Consider the following 10,496-nt stretch of genomic DNA (forward strand, 5'->3'; position numbering starts at 1 on the left):
CCCTAAGAGAATCTTGGCTTCAGCACTTACCTTGGAGGCTCGCGTATGGGCATAGATCATGTCCCATTACGTCTTTCTGAGCACTCATGAGTCCTCCTTCACTGCGGACATGGCTGTTCTACTTTGGTGCATCCTTACAGACCAACCTCTGAATCTCTCAAGACATATCCAGAATGCTATGGAACACGTACAAATTGCGGACAACTTACCTTTTCCCGCCTTGGTCTCAGATCTTGTCTCAGCAGCAGGAGTCTCCTACAAAGCTGGGGACACCAAAGCCGTGCTTCCACGGGATGATCAGTATGTCCCTAATGGGAAATACCTCAGACTCCCAGCAGCCAATACAAGCCTTCCTACTACTCCAGTTGAAGATAATCCTTCTTCAACACCACAAGCACCTACAACTAATGAATTGCTCCAGCAGATAATCGAAAGGTTGGATCGGCAAGAACAGAAAGCAAAGATGAGAGAGCGCCGTAACGAGCGCCGATTCAAACACCTCAAGGAGCTACTCAAGGGACACTTCAGGGACTTGGATACCCCGGACTCCACTTCTTTTACCAGCACAGGGAGCCATGATGATCCTAATTGTGGAGATACTGCTACCAGCCCACCCTTGTTCCTGACAAACGGCACCGAGGACGGTGCAAAGCCTTAAGTGTGGGGAGGTCGGTCAGTACCTGACTTCTGGAGGTAATTTCTTTTCCCTAGCACCAATAACTAGGATATTTTAGTTAGATTTTCTTTCTTTTATAGAATAAGAATAAATTGCATAGGTTAGGATAGTTGCATGCATGTTCTACTTGATTGAAAAGACAATAAGTTTCTTTTAAGACTCTATCTTTGGAACAAAATTTCACTAATTTTTCAAAATTTTATGATAAATTTGCTTGAGTTGTATTTGGAACATGATATTTGAGCTAAAGAACACACAACCTGTGAAAGATTTGAGCCTTTATGTATGGTTACATTATTTAACCATAATTATTTCATTCTTGTGTGTTTACTTCTCTATGATTGTAATCTATATTTTGTTTTATCTTATATGTCCAATATTTATTATATTTGCATGCTTGCACATGATTGAGGCCATTATTTGTTTAAACTCACTTATCCAAATTAAGCCTATCCTTTTCAATTACTTTTGTTAACCACTTTGAGCCTTTAAATCCCATTTGTTCTATATTTTACCACATTACTAACCTTAAGCCACTACAAGAAAACAGCTCTATTGCCACGTTTTTAAAGCGTGGTGAAAAGCTGAAAAAAGCGTGGCGATAGCTTTTCGCCACGCTTTTTGAGCTACCGCCACGCTTTTGAAAGGGTGGCCTATCAAAGGGTGGCGATTGCTCTATCGCCACACTTTTGGTGACCTATTGCCACGCTTTATTTTTTGCCACGTTTTTGCAAATTGTCCCGCTTAAAAAACGTGGCCATATGCAAGAGATACGGCCACGCTTTTAAAGCGTGGCCATAGAGAGATACGGCCACGCTTTTAAAGCGTGGCGATAGAAGGAGATACGGCCACGCTTTTAAAACGTGGCGATAGCGGGAGATACGGCCACGCTTTTAAAGCCTGGCGATAGCGAGAGATACAGCCACGCTTTAAAAGCGTGACGATAGGGAGATACGGCCACGCTTTAAAAGCGTGGCGATAGCCTTGTCAAATTTAAAAAAAAAATCTTTTTTTTAAATTTCAACCCTTTTGTATTACCAATCCTATAAATATAGTATGCAATTTTTATTACAAGATAAATTAAACAGTAATTAGTGACAATTTTTGGTATAATTGTTTTATACACTAATCCTTATACAAAACTTTCCAGGTTTTTTCAGTAACAAAAAACCCTTCAACCTCCTATCCAGCCGAAATTCACTAACAAAAGCAATGAAAAATTAATAGCAGGTCTGGGGTCTCAAGATCACGTCAGGGTCCCTCATTTTCTGTATTTTATATTTTTCTTACAACCTTGTGCCCAACAAGTACATAACCGAGCTCAATATCCCCCTATCAGAATGATTCCCAGCAATGTTTGGTGGAGCTGAAAAAAATAATACCAACATCAACAAAATGATTTCATTTCCTTTTCACAGAACATAATAATGAAAATGCTGACAATCACCGACCAAAGACATAACAATGAAGAAACAAGGAATAACCCCATTGGCAAGCAAGCTCAGTGCTTTTTTTTCTTTTGCAAAAAAGAAACAAAAAAAGGCAAAAGGAACCATTGAATTACCATGCAAAAGGGAGAAAGGAATCTAACCAATTGGCAATGCGGGATGCAATACAAGTAGGTAGAGATCAAATTTCAGGAAACAATTTAAGCAGAAACAAACAAAAGATGTATTAAGAATTGTCTTCACTTGTTACAACACCACATCAGAGCCACAAACAGCTTGTTATCCATCTAAATATAAGATACTATATTGATGGAGTGAGGTGGGTGGGGCATAAAAGAATAAATTCGATTGTTTCCCCCATGATTACATACTTTATCAAAATACTACTCAAATTCATTGCCATGAGAAAATTGGCTACTATGACAGGCTCAGTTCAAGAAAATAAGGAGAGTTTGAGAGAATGGACAATTGAACCCAGTTAATATTTTCTGGCTATTCACATACTGAAAAAGAGAGAAGGAGCGAAGGGGGGAATCAAATGGAACTGAATGATCAATGAAATATATCACAATCGACAGAGTGATTACCATAAAAAGAAAAGCACAAAAAAACACAATAATGGATGGAAAGCTTAAATCAACCAAAAAATACGAGAAAATTTGTATGCTCAGAAAGAAGGGGCAGAAAAACAAACCAGGAGATGTATCTGTCAGCATATAAATCTCGGTTGTCGAGTATATTCCTGCCAGGATAGTGCGCTTGGCATACCAATCAATATCAGAAGCATTGTCACCTGCAGCATGCCAAATCTCATCCACCAGCATTGCCCTCTGCTTAAAACTAGTTGGAACATTCACTGGTTGAGCCTGTAATGCAAGATATATATATAATGCCTAATAATACTTCATAGTCAATTAGGTATACTCGTCACAATTTAGTCCAGAAATCATCACATGCCGCAGCCCCTTTTTTCTTTTATCAAGCAATATACATAATCGAATATATTCAAAAGTGTCCTAAGGTTTACTTTTATGCAGTTTACCATTAATCAAAAAAGAGGGGGTGGAGGTTACCTAATTGATCAACAACTTGGCCATAAGCCATAAAACAAAAAGAAACTTAAGAAAGTCTTCAGTCTTCACCCTTTACTGCTATGTACTTTTACTAGTTGCATGTTAAAATTTGCTTAATTTTAGTCTTCTTTATGTTTTCCAAATTAAACATCTCATTGATTTTAAAGCTAGTATAACTTATTTAAATATACTAAAGTTATTGTGAAATTACAACAAATATGCAAAAGTGAGTTGGTGATATGAATAAGCATGCCATGTACTGAAGAAACAAGCAATTCTAACACATCATTGGCATTGCAAAAGGGTACTATCATACTATTTAAACACAATGCAGCTCAAGCACGAAAAATATTAAATACCTACTGTTCTGGTGGACCAACATTGGTTGTCCTTGTATTCAGTATATCCTCAACGCCCTGTGAGTTACTACTTTCATCCATACTTCTTGAATTTTTATACTTCCCACTACTCCATTTGGCTCCTCTGTTTGTCCTTGAAAACTTTGAATTGAAAGGTCGCTGAGTTTGGGCAACCGAAGAATGTCGCTTCAAAGCAAACAAAACATCATCCGATGTACTTCGAATTTCAGATCCAAACTAGATAGCTTTGGCCCTCCAAACTAGCTTCCATGGTCTTTTAAAAAAGGATAATCATTAGGAAACCTTAAATCTATGATAAAAAAAATTTGAATTTTCTTCAAGTATACCTATCATAATGTAAAATCCTGAAAATTTTATAAGGTTTAGCCACTTCAATATCAGAAGATGTGAATTTAAGTCCAAACCTTAGCAAATTTGTCTCGAGTTTGAGTCACTATAAACCAAATTTTCAATTTTTTTTTATTAAAAATATTGGTTTTCTAACATTTTCGTTTAAATAAAAAGATAAAAGAGCAAGAATGAAAACAGAACCGTACCTCGTCAAAGACACCGGCGGGACTGTCCTCATAGCTAGCTAGAAAGAAGCCACCCAAAGTGTTTCTGTATCAAGTAATAATTAATGCAGCCTCTGTTTAATTTCAAAGTTTAACATAATTTACAAGTCCTATCAAAATTCAAAAGATTTTAGAATGATTTTACCAGTCTTGAAAATTAACCAAAAAAAATATCCTTGAGTTCACGTCAGCAACAGTTAGGTCTTCTAAACTGACGACATTTCTTGGATTCAATATTTACAAATTGCCTAAAGACTCAAATCCATAAAAGAATTGCTGCATTTATAATCTAAAGAGAGAAATTACAATATTGGACCTACCCAAAAGCTTCAGCCAATTTGAATTCTCTTGGAATGTATCTTCTAGCTTTCTCTGCCTTCACAAGATGGAGTTAATACAAGGCACTGATAAACAAAGAAACAGAACAGTTAATGAAAGAAACAATTCCCAATTCCCACAAATTAAAGTTGAACATACATAAACAACACTTAGAGAAAGATTCATTGACTAAAACCATGATAAATTTGACAAAATTGAAAGTAAAAACAAATACTTAGAAATGGGAAAATTGGATAAAAAGGAAAACATACCACATTCAACAGAGAAGCAACAGTTTTTAGGTGTCCAACAGCCACATAACCCAGCGCTAAGACATCCAGAATTGCAGCTTCTTGAATGCCTTTTGAGCCGGCATTCATCCGATCTTTGACCACTTCATAATTTGCATTAAGTAGGTCAAGAGCATCATCTCTTTTTCCCTCAACTCTGTCTCAAATTCGTTTATTCTACGGAACACAACTTGCAGAGTCAGGGACATAAGGAATCAGATAATATTATAATACTTGTAGCTAAATCGATGGAACAAAACTGCTTCTTACCTGTGATTTTGATTAGCATTAGTGTTACCAAAGCTCAAGGACTCAAGTGAAGCTCTTGAGGCACAAAAGCGAGTAACAGTGGTGATGGGTATACTTTGATGTGAATAAAAAAGTGTTCTCAATATAGATTCAATTATGGCCTTCTGAACATTTTTGCGCCCGACATAACCGACAAGAATACTTTCTGGAACCGGCTTTCCGGGGCAGAATCCGGGGACCTGTTGATGTGAAATGGTAAATTAGCACATAAAAGTGGCATACTATTTCAAAAATTTTGGATACATGAATCTTGAGCAAACTTCTTTGAGATATATGGTGAAGCAGTAACCTCAGACTGTAAAAATTAGTCAACTAAAATATTTTATAAGAAAAACAAGGTAGGGATGTTATACTCATCAATGTAGATACAAAAGAATCATAAACTGCAGGCATTATAGATAATAATTGCATGTATAAACCATAAATTAAGTGGTGATAGTACCTTTGCTTGTTTTGTAAACTCAGATATGACCCTTTCGTAACAATCCTCACAGACAACTGGTGGCACCTCCACTTGAAGTCTAACCTGCAATGAAATCAGATAATATGTTGAAATAAAAATAGTCCTAATTGTGCAAACACCTTACTAACATAGATTGCAGAAGAAGAAGCCACCGAAGAAGAAGAAGAAGCTGAAACAATAAAGGGAGAAGAACTACCATTATGATGGTGAAAGAGAAAGGGTTATTGTTGGAAGAGGTGAAGAACATGATGATTATGATAATGAGATGATGAGTAATAGAAGAAGACTCAATTTTCATGAGAAAGTGAAACCTGATAAGATAGATCCCTAATAATTCCAGAATCATTCCCTAAACCAAGAACAAAAGTTGTATCTATCATCACAGAATAACCAAATATTTAATCATTGAGTCAAACTCTAGAAACGAACGCTAGAAATGCCACACAACAAAGAAACACAATTGAATCGAATGGATTTCAAAGCGATACTTACTGAACCACCGGTGGCAAATTTAGATCCATCAACACTAAAAGTAATGCAGTTTTGAGAACCGATATTCTGCAGAGGGGCCAGTTCTTTGGCCAACAGCTTCATTTTTGTTTCATTACCATACAGCTCAAACAATCTGCATGAGCACATAGAAATATGTCGACTTATATTTGATTTCTCAGTTAAGTAAAAGTGAAATATAAGCTAATCATGCTTAAGAAGCAACTATGGCTATTGTTAAGCATTCCTCTACTCCAAGGAAACTCGAACAAGAAACCATCAAAATAGTATGGTAAATTGATATAAGGTATCGGAATTCTGATTGTGAGATTATTGAAAGTGACAGTAACTGCAACTATGAAATGCAAAATTGAGATAAATCATTAAAGAACTTTTCAACCGATAAATTTAGATAATAGGTTCAATCTCGAAGCTCATAAGTAAAGATACTTACTTGCAGCTACCATTGCTGAGAGAGCACACAAAATCGTCCTTTTTTAATATTAATAATGGAAAACATTCAGATCGGGAATCGTTTCTGAAAACCCTAGAAAGATGCGGAAAACAGCTAAGCTATTGCAAGTATGATATGAGAGACTGTGAGGGATTGCAGTTACAATTAGAGACGAGAATTCACATGAAAACGCGGCGAAGAGGAAGAAGAAGCGTTACCTGAGAGAAATTGAAAAGAGAAACAAGGTTGAAGAGTGAGGAGCTACCGCCACACACACACTGAAGCACCGTCCTTCTCTTCGATTTCTTCCATTACCGTTTTCATTCTGTCCAAACACGAACGACAAGGAAGGCAATGGTGGCCAGAGCAGGAAGATGGCAGGAGAGCGGCGAAACGACGACGCTGACGCGTAAACGACAAGGAGACGACGAGGAGACAGTGAGAGGCTAATGACGCTGACGCTGTTGGATGCTAGGGCAGAGGCGACAAGAGACAAGGCGGAGGGGAGGCTAACGGCGCAGTGAGGGCGGTGCTGGTGACGGCGGAGATCTGAGCTCTTCCAGGGTTGCCATTGATGAGAGTGACGGTGAGAGTTGAGAGTGGGAGAGTCCTGATCGAAGCTTTTGGCCAAGTTTGAGGGTGATTAGGAGGATTCAAGAGTTACTGGGTTGGGGGCCGGGTTATTAGGGTTTTCCTTTAAAAACCTTTTGGCCACGCTTTTAAAGCGTGCCAAAAGAGTACCAGGATATGGCCACGTTTTGTAAGCGTGGCCGTAATGAAACCCTGTCACCACGCTTTTAAAACGTCCCTCTTTTTCTCTATGGCCACGCTTTTGAAGCGTGGCAGAAAAAAACGTGGCCGTTTCTCTAATCAATTGCCACCCTTCAAAAAGCGTGGCCGTTGACCCTTTTCGCCACGTTTTTGAAACGTGGCGAGAAAAAACGTGGCCAAATCTCTATTCAATTGCCACCCTCACAAAAGCATGGCCATTGACCACTTTTAGCCACGCTTTTAAAGCGTGGCAAAAAAAAGCGTGGCCATAGGCCTTTTTTCTTGTAGTGAGCTGAAAAACAATTGTATATCCCAAATTGAATCTTTGGTTAGCTTAAGATAGAATTGTGTGTGCTAGTTAAGCATGGGAAATTGTGGGAACAAAAGTTGTTAAGGGAATGTGTCATGAGAATTTAATGGGAATTTGGATACCTACTCATGTGAAGCCATAAGAAAAAAAAATCTATGTGCATTGATAAGCTATATTTATTTTAATGTTAAAAAACAAAAAAAAACAAAAAAAATTTTATATAAATAAATAAGGGGACAAAATTACCCCAATGTTAAATTCAGAATTCAAAGATCAATGCACATATGATAGAATCATATATAAAGTTGATACATGAGTATGGATAGAAAAAGGGAATTCTGGGTAGCTAGGTATGAACTTTAAGATTATATTAAAAATATATAGGTTGGGTTGAAGCTTGGGTTAATTAAAGATTCAATTTATTAGCTCACTTGACCAAATATATACCCCTACCTGTACCTTAGCCCCATTACAACCTTGAAAAGACCTCATGATGTTTCCATTGGTATATTAACTATTGTTGATTGGTTAGGAGAAGAATAAAAGTTAGAAAGCATGATTAGAGAAGGATAGAGTGATTACCCTATACACTAGAGATTAGAGCGTACATACATTATCAGTGAGGGTTCAATGCTTAAATTTTCATGTTCCCTGCTTTCATGAGCCATCTTCTTGCACTTTTATCTGTTTTATTGTATAATGATAGAATTAGTGGAATTTGATTTGTAATTGTTTTGAAGAGCTTATTTACTTTTGATCAAGTGAGCAAGAATCATATAGTTGCATTTATTTATAGGCCTGCATTGCATAACATTCCACCATTTTAACCTTAGTTTTTACAGCAAATTGCAGTGACGCGGCCGCATGGCTCACGCAGCCGCGTGGATTGGAAAAGCTCAAGCAACGCGGTAGCGTGGACGACGCGAATGCGTGGCAAGGAAAAGCGCAAATGACGCGTCTACATGGATGACGCGATCGCGTGACATGTGCGATCTGCATAATCTGCAGAATTCGCTGGGGGCAATTTTGGACCTTATTTCGACCCAGTTTTCGGCCCGAAATAGCAGACTAGAGCCAGAGAATATGCAGAAACAAAACACAACATTCATTCTAGACAGTTTTCAATTTTAGATCTAGTTTTACTCCTTTTAGGTTTCTCTCTCTAGGTTTTAGGAATTTTAATTTCCAATTGGTCTTAGCATTGGAACATTGAGAAGAGTTATTTCCTCATCAAGAATTCATCATTCTAGTTCGCTCTCTTAACTTGGTTTTATTCTTCCATGTTCTTTGCTTTGTTCAATTTTGTCATTTGAATACTTTCATGATTATTTAATACAAGGATTATTCCTTCCATTTTAATTTATTTTCCATTCCAATAATCATGTCTTCTTTTAATTCCCTTTCATGTGTCATGAATTTATTATTTACAATGAGTGAGTAGTTCCCTTACTTGATAGGGAGTTGATTGAAAGGAACTCTTGAGTTGGAAGGTGATGAGCGGATATTTTATACGCTTTTTGGGGATAATTTCATATAGTTTAGAGTATGTTTTAGTTAGTTTTTAGTCTATTTCTAGTAGTTTTTAGGAAAAATTCATATTTCTGGACTTTACTATGAGTTGTGTGTTTTTCTGTAATTTCAGGTATTTTTCTGGCTGAAATTGAAGGAGCTGAGCAAAAATCTGATTCAGGCTGAAAAAGGACTGCTGATGCTGTTAGATTCTGACTCAGCTAAAGACAATAAAGAAGCGCTTGCTGGGAGGCAACCCAGCCATGGGGCAACAATCCTCTGAGCATTTTTGCCCAATTTTTATTTTTATTTGTTTATATAAAGTTCACTGACACTAAGGAACAAAATCATTTGTATAAGTTTACAGGGTTACAGAAGGAATCAGCAAACAAAACAGAGTAAAAGAGCTCAATGGCAAGAGAACGCCAGGAATGGCAGCAACTGGGCGTTGAACGCCCAGGAGAGCAGCATTTGGGCGTTGAACGCCCAAAACAGGCAGTGTTTGGGCGTTCAAACGCCAGGATGGTGGGGAGGAGCTCTCCTTCTACCCATCTCCTTCTTTTTCTTTTGCTTGAGGACAAGCAAAGCTCTAAGTTTGGTGTGCTTATCCGTAATCACTAAGATCATGGCCCCTAAAGGAAAACAACCCACTCCAAGAGGAGCAAGGGCGTGATTTAAAGGAACTAAAGCGCCAGAAATTCTCTCTTGAAGGACCAAGCACCTCACAGACTAGAGGAACATCCACTTCCCAAACCTCAAGGTTGTTGAGTTCAAATCTTCGCCTTAACTCTGTGATAACTGTTCTTATTTTAATTTTACCTTAGGAGTCATATAGTAGTAATTAGTATCTATTTTGATTTTATCTCCAATTAAGCTATAGTTTATTTTTCTCATCATCATTAAACATGAATAAAGTAGTAGATCTTTTGAATAAGAAGCAATAAAATTTCGAGTTTTAATAAAAGAAATTCTAATTGGTTAAATGTGGTGGCAATGCTTTCTGTCTTCTGAATGAATGCTTGAACAGTGCATATATCTTTTGAATTTGTTGTTTAAGACTGTTAAATATGTTGGCTCTTGAAAGAATGATGAACATGAGACATGTTATTGAGAATCTGAAAAATCATCAAAATGATTCTTGAAGCAAGAAAAAGCAGCAAAGAACAAAGCTTGCAGAAAAAAAAAAAAAGAGAAAGAAAAAAAAAGAGAAAGCAAGTAGAAAAAGCCAAAGCTCTTAAAACCAAAAGGCAAGAGCAAAAAGCCAAAGCCCTTAAAACCAAAAGGCAAGGGTAATAAAAAGGATCCCAAGGCTTTGAGCATCAGTGGATAGGAGGGCCAAAAAGGAATAAAATCCTGGCCTAAGCGGCTAATTCAAGCTGTCCCTAACCATGTGCTTGTGGCGTGAAGGTGTCAAGTGAAAACTTGAGACTGAGCGGTTAAAGTCAAGGTCCA

The 10,496-nt window shown here is 37.4% G+C and overlaps 2 long non-coding RNA genes across 5 annotated transcripts; both read right to left on the reverse strand.

Annotated features, from left to right (window-relative positions):
• On the reverse strand, window positions 1,886-4,910 carry LOC107611912. Of its 3 annotated transcripts, XR_002352594.1 has the most exons (5): window positions 4,722-4,910; window positions 4,452-4,535; window positions 4,114-4,177; window positions 2,819-2,990; window positions 1,886-2,042 (listed from the first exon to the last, which is right to left on the reverse strand). It is a non-coding gene; the product is annotated as an uncharacterized LOC107611912 (long non-coding RNA). The 3 variants fall into 3 exon arrangements; XR_002352593.1 differs by lacking the exon at window positions 4,722-4,910 and having other exon boundaries at window positions 4,452-4,646; XR_002352592.1 differs by lacking the exons at window positions 4,114-4,177; window positions 4,452-4,535; window positions 4,722-4,910 and adding an exon at window positions 3,557-3,787.
• On the reverse strand, window positions 5,100-6,747 carry LOC110265549. Of its 2 annotated transcripts, XR_002351704.1 has the most exons (4): window positions 6,673-6,747; window positions 6,455-6,547; window positions 5,491-6,136; window positions 5,100-5,227 (listed from the first exon to the last, which is right to left on the reverse strand). It is a non-coding gene; the product is annotated as an uncharacterized LOC110265549 (long non-coding RNA). The 2 variants fall into 2 exon arrangements; XR_002351703.1 differs by having other exon boundaries at window positions 6,455-6,738.

This window comes from Arachis ipaensis, chromosome B08 (assembly GCF_000816755.2).
Source record: "Arachis ipaensis cultivar K30076 chromosome B08, Araip1.1, whole genome shotgun sequence".
Lineage (NCBI taxonomy): Eukaryota > Viridiplantae > Streptophyta > Magnoliopsida > Fabales > Fabaceae > Arachis > Arachis ipaensis.